Raw genomic sequence first — 6,828 nt, 5'->3', positions numbered from 1 at the left:
TTGGAGGCGAAAACATACGATGAACGTTTACAGGAACTGGGCTTGGCAAGTCTAGTAAAGAGGGAAGACATGATAGCAGTCTTCCAATATTTGACGGGCTGCTACAGGGAATAGTAGAATAACAGAGTTGGTAGGGACCTTGGATGTAATCTTGTCCAACCCCCTGCTTGAGCAGGAGATCTGCCTAGGATTGAACTCACAGCCTCTCAATTGTGAGGCAAGAGCTCCACCTCTAGGCCACTGGAGCTGAGGAACCAGTCCATCTGTTTTCTAAAGCGCCTGTAGGCCAGACAAGGAATAATGGATGGATACTGAACGAGGAGAGATTTAACCTGGAAATAAGGAGAAACTTTCTGACAGTGAGAACAATCAACCAATGGAACAACTTGCCCTCGGAAGTTGTGGGAGTGCCATCACTTGAGACTTTCAAGAAGAAATTGGACTTCCATTTGTCAGAAATGGTGTATGGTCTCCCGTTTGGGTGGAGGGTTGGACAAGATGACCTACAAGGTCCCTTCCAACTTTTAATTATCTGTTATATGCAATAGTGTGAGCTGATTTATTGTAGACCAACAAGAAAAGTAAAATTATTATAAAATGGGAGTTGCTATGAAGAACCATACACCATTTTTCTGCTCTTGGACAGAGAAACCTGGGCACAGGAAGTATCAGTTTTTCTAATAATTCAGCTCATTCATTGCACTTCTTCTTTCTGACCTCCAGACATGGGAAGTAGGCTATAAAACATTGGCACAAAGCTGTGGATTTTTAAGGGGGAAACATGGTGACAATTTGAGAAGAGATATCAATCTTAGTCCCTTCAAGGACAAGCATCCTTCAGCTTTCCACAACTGTAGGTAGGAACATTAGCCTCCCAATCTGAGAGCTGGTCCAGCAGAGCACCCGAAGTCATTGTGGGGTTCAAATAATTGTCATAAAAATTATAACTCAGGTCCGATGGACATTGGAAAGGAGTGGAGATCATGGTTGAACTCTTGAATGTGTCAACTAAAAAGATACTCCATTGGTTTTTTTAGCTGCTAGCAGAAAGGCGAGCAGGGAAAACAATGCATTCCTCAAGTGCCTAGATAATCACCCTGGCGGCCCAATATTGTTGGAGTGCAAGAATATTATCATTGATTACTGGTATCCTGGGAATTACAGTTTAGCAACACATGAATACCACAGAATACTAATTCCTCTTATATTACTTTATGGTGGTGTTTTATTCAAACTACTAGATTAAAATGGTCATATAAGAATTGGAGAAACAAAAGTATGGTTTTCTTTTAAAGGCTGAGTTGTTACAGAGGTGGGTATCCTGTTTGTGGAACTCTTTGCTAAGTGCAACATTCCTAGCATTCCCAAAGCTACTTTTTAAGATCTTCGACTCTACTTTTAAGCAGAGAGGAACCTTGCTTAGCACTGAAACAGTGTCGACTCAGCTATCCGATGGCAGGAACACAGTCATCTAACTGAATCTGTGATTCTGTGAGCAACTCAATCTGCCTGCCTGCTTTGCCTGCTTTTGGGTAAAACTTGCTCTTTTTTCACAAAAAAAATCAATAATTATATAAATATTTATAATATTTACATACAAGCCATGCCCAGCCAGTCAAATGGCCACATTCCCGGACCTCGCCTTGCCCTCCCTGTAGGCCGTTAAGCGAAGACCACTTAAATTTGGTTTGCCATTCACATGGCCACCTGCCCAGTGCAACCCAGGCCTTGAAAACTGGGGAAAAACACTTGCTAAGCAACTAGCCACTAATCAAGGTCCTGCCCATCAAGCGAGGACCACTTAAATTTCTTTGCCATTCACATGGCCACCTGCCCTGCCCTCTCCAGTCACCTAGCCATTCCACCCCAGTCACACGACCACACCCAGTCATCAAGCCACTGCCCCCCCAGTCACATGACCACATAGCCAAACCCACAAATTAGGCCACACCCACAGAACCATTAAGAAATTTGAATCCCACCCCTGGAATGCCACCAACCTGGAATATCACCAAACTCCATAGCTCTGGATGGATGAACTTTCCCAATGGAAAAACAACAAAAGTCATCTGGGTGTTGAATTATTTTCATCCAGCATCACTATCTGGACAAGACCCGACAAGAAGGCCCACAATCAATAGAGAACAGTGTCCCCAGGGATGGAGCTTTGATTTTCCTTTTTCCAGCTACTCTTCTGGAAATGGAGCTCTGGAGAAGTTTGGGCTCCCCAGAGGAGAAGTTGCTTCTCTATATAATTTTCAAAATTCTGGCCTCTTAGATCTCATCTGCTTGTTCTCCAGTGATTGTCCCTGAGGTAAACATCAGACAGAATCAACATCTTGCATCAGAAAAGGATATATGCCTCACTCATACAGATTGTGGCACAAGTTTGGGGACAGGTAGGGACTGTGCTATTGAATGTACTTTCTGTCTTTTCCAGGTGAAGCTTGGTTTGTCTCTGTCTGATTCATGAAAGCTTGTAGAATTTGCAAATTGGGAAGGTGCTTTAAATTCATCTAACTCTTCTTCTTGTTCTTCCTTAGAAACAGGAAAAGGATTGATTCAGACCTATGAATTATGGATCTTCTGCTTCTATTTCTGTTCCTTCTATCCAAGCCAGTTTCTGGGAGGCTTGGAATGAAGTGCCCATTGAATTTGAAGCTCCCGCGTAGTGAAAAACAATGGAGCTATTACAGGCCAGGAGACCATCTCATTAGTATAATCACCACTAGAACAAACATAGTGCGTACAACAACGATGCCTTTCAACGGGGCTCCTTATTGTCAGTTTGACATGTAAGTCATTTAGTGTGGTGATGTAACACTAACCCTCTATTTGCTCTTCTAACATTCACATTCTTTTCTTCTTATTTTACTTATTGCCTATATCGTAGGACCTGTCTAATTTCTTGAACTGTTTTAATTTCCATTGTTCCTCTCTTTTGACTTATTTTGTAGAAAAAGCTCGAATCCAGAAATGGGGCAGGAAAAAATATCTTTAAAAGTCAGATTCCTTCCTGGTCCTCTCATGAGTTATTGTAACTGTAGTTTAAAGTAGCTAGTGAATGAGGTGTAGTTGCCTCTGCCCAGCCCATTTATATATTTTTACAACCACTCTTTCATACTTAATACCTGATCCTTATAGGAACAGAGAATGACTTGATTTTACAACTGCTTTTCTCGATCACTTATGAAACAACCTCTTCCTATAACAATGATTGTATTTTAATGACTGAATGATTTTGAATCCTAGTTACTTGGCAGTTGAAAATTATGCTTTTACAAACACCAATAGCACTTAGACTTATATACTGCTTTACAGTGCTTTACAGCCCTCTCTAAGCAATTTACAAAGTCAATATATTGCGCCCAACAATTTGGCTCCTCATTTTACCCACCTTGGAAGGATGGAAGGCTGAGTCACCCTTGAGTCTGGTGAGATTGGAACTGCCAAATTGCAGGCAGGCAGCAAGCAGGAAAAGTAGCCTGGAGTACTGCACTCTAACCACTGCACCACCAAGGCTGATATAACAGTTTATTTATGATTCTTAAGCTTAGTGGAAAACTGTCTCCAGCTGATCTTCCCAATACTTATTAAAAAGAAAAGGTGTTGGGGAACTATCATTTGACTCTTGATTTGGATCAATATTGGCTTAAGCCTCAGAAGCAGAGGTGGTATTCAGGCAGTTTGGACTGGTTCTCTTGTACCAGTAGCGGAGATTTTTACTAGTTTGAAGAACTGGCAAATACCACCTCTGACTAGACTCACCCACCTGCCCCCACCATTAGCTCTCCTATATTCCCTTGTTTTTGGCTTAGCTGACTCACCAGTGTTCCGAAAGGAGTGGGTCTTTGAGCCCTGAAAGAGCGTGCAAAGCACTTGTTAGGCGTGCACACGCATGCATAGAACTACTCATAGATCTGGTAGGAAAAAATTTGGAAACCCATCACTGATCAAAAGGCAAAGAGAAATAAAATTGAAATGGTATTTTGCTTTTGATTGTAATGATGATGATGATAACATAAACATTTTTATGTTAGTTTCCCTATTGAAAGGTTTAGAGTACTACGCTACGTTTTTAATGTTCAATTGGTCAACAAGATTCCTGGGCTTTTGAAAAATCTCACACTTGGCTACAACATCCATGATAATTATTTGGACCGACTTCTGACTTCAGATGCCTTGCTAGATATGTTCTCAATGGGAGAAGCCAATATTCCCAACTACAGTTGTGGAAGGAAGGACCACCTTTTGGCTCTTGTTGATGCAGCTAACGATGACATCTCCATCCAGATGTCAACATTAGTAGGCACCTACAAAGTCCCTCAGGTTTGTATGCACGTGTTTTACTACAGTTAATTTCAATGGGGTGGTAAGCCTCTTTTTGATAGATCCATCCATATCTTCAATTTGAAATTGAAGAACTGCTTTTCAATGTGTCCATTCTAGGTGAAATGGTTAGGAATTGGGATCTACAGTGTTTAAGAGGCAAAGATCAAAACACAATATCCTCTCATGACATCCTCATCATTGCTTTGGGTCTTCTGTTTCATGCTTGGGAAGGTCAGGACAGACTATGTTCAAAGGGTCTTCTTTAAAAAGGAAGGCATAGCAGAGGTGGGAAATCATCCTTTGAATATAATGTTAACAAAAATAATGATATTTTCAATGGTAAACATTTTAGCCCACTTGCTCATTATTTTTTATCCTTAAAGTTCATCATAAATGGTTTGAAGGGCAATAAAGACCCTTGAGAGGATTTTTCTACCAGATAAAATATTCAAAAAATTATCCCTAATAGTGGTGTGTTCTCTATTGGCAGGTTTATCTACACATACCAATACATAATTACAATACATATTAAAAAAAGAATAAAAGATAATTTACAGACCTCCTGGTCTATTAGACATTCTTGTTAAAATACTGTATATGCTAGGATCCTCTTGATTAGAGCTGAGAGTGGAGAGATGAGCCAATTATTTCTTGTTGAAGAACAGGAAGACTTTAGACAGAGTTTTGGTTGGCCAAGAGCAGTTAGTGTGTAGTCCTCAAAGAAATTAAATTACACAAAAGGAAGCATGCAATGTGGTACTCAAGACTCTGTGTTAGGCCCATGCCAAATTATTGTATTACATTTATGGAATGTAATAAGACTCCCCAAATTCTGTCTTTTGGAAGAGACAAAATTTCAGTTAAAGACTTCTTGAATTACACAACTGACAAACTATATTAGTCTCATGCCCCTGTCGGAATCTGATTGGGAGGGGCATGGGAGTTGGCTCGGTTGGCTGTGGAAGAAACTGTGGAAGGGCACAGTCCAGCTGGGCAGAGCAGGGAAGAGGTAGAGCAAGGGAGAGGGTATTCGGAGGAAGACCCAGGCCCACCCCTTCTATAGCCTATTGCACGCAGGAAGGAATGGAGAAGCAACATGAGTGGCATGGCTTACAGGGGAAGAAAGGACTCTGATTTCCCTCATTAGCTGCACCTGGGAACACGGTGTTTAAAAAGGGAAGCTTCACACAGCAACTTGTTGGGAGCAAATTATGAATTATCTGGTATCATCGAGGCTTATCTGTGTTCCTGGCATCTTCCCAACTGTGTTTGCTTTCAAGTCTGCAATTCCTTCTCCTGCCCTCTGTCAAGTCAATTACTGCAGCATGGTTTGTTTGGATTTTTAGTTACAGTTTGTATGTACTTTGTTTTTGGAATGAATTTCCTCCACTTAAAGACTATTCCTGAGAGAGTTTGTCTCCAGCTAAAGGTAACCTGGACATTGGGGCTAAGTTGGAGATAATAAAGGGACTCTTCTTGCTTATTTGAATGTGTTGCCTTTGTGCCACTCCTGAGTCATCACAATTAGGATATGTGGTCTTCTGATCTCTTGTGCTACAGGAGAACAAGCTAAAAAGATTGCTGCAGAATGAATTCAGATCTTGAAACTGAGAAAAATATAGTGATGCTCTGTAAGGATGGCACAGTGAAATGGATGAACCATTATAAATGTATTTCCAAATTGGCGATTATTTCAATGTGGAAGTATCTTAAGACATTTGAGCAGCTTGACAGAATGGTTAAATAGGGAAGATTTAAGCAAAACCCTTATAATAAACAGACTTGTATTTGTCAGACTCCAGAGATAGACAAAACAGATCTATTATGTGAGGGAGATGGACGTTAAGAGGTTTGATATATAAATAAATACGATAAATATTTGAATGTGAATTGTATAAGAAAGCTATTGACCTCTTTCTTACACAAAGAAGGACTAGGGGAGACATAATAGTGGTCTTCCAGTATCAAAGGGGTTGCCACAAAGAAGAGGGAGTCGACCTATTTTCCAAAGCACCTGAAAGCAGGACAAGAAGCAACAGATGGAAACTAATCAAGGAGAGAAGCAACCTAGAATTAAGGAGAAATTTCCTAACAGTTGGAATCATTAATCATGGAACAACTTGCTTCCAGAAGTTATGAATGCTCCAATGTAGGAAGTTTGTAAGAAGATGTATGACAAAAGTACAACCATTTGCCTGAAATGGTAAAGGGTTTCCTGCCAGAGCAGGAAGTTGGATTAGACCTCCAAGGTCTCGTTCAACTTTCTTATTCTGTATTCTGTAATCTTCGATCACAGATTGAGCAAATAACCTGTTTGGATTCTTCTATTAAAACAACGTATTTCCTGTGATTAAAATTAATATGTGTTATATTAATTATATAATTAGACTCTGAGAAGCACAGAGCCGAAGACACAAGCCTGAAGATGATGAATGAGACTTCATCGAAACGTTGCCTAGATACTTCCAATCTTACTCGGGAGAAAACCCGAATAAC

The sequence above is a fragment of the Pseudonaja textilis genome, chromosome 2 (genome assembly GCF_049901715.1).
Source record: "Pseudonaja textilis isolate UNSWEBS1 chromosome 2, rPseTex1.2, whole genome shotgun sequence".
NCBI classification, from domain to species: Eukaryota; Metazoa; Chordata; class Lepidosauria; order Squamata; family Elapidae; genus Pseudonaja; species Pseudonaja textilis.
Note: the sequence above shows the minus strand (reverse complement) of the source record.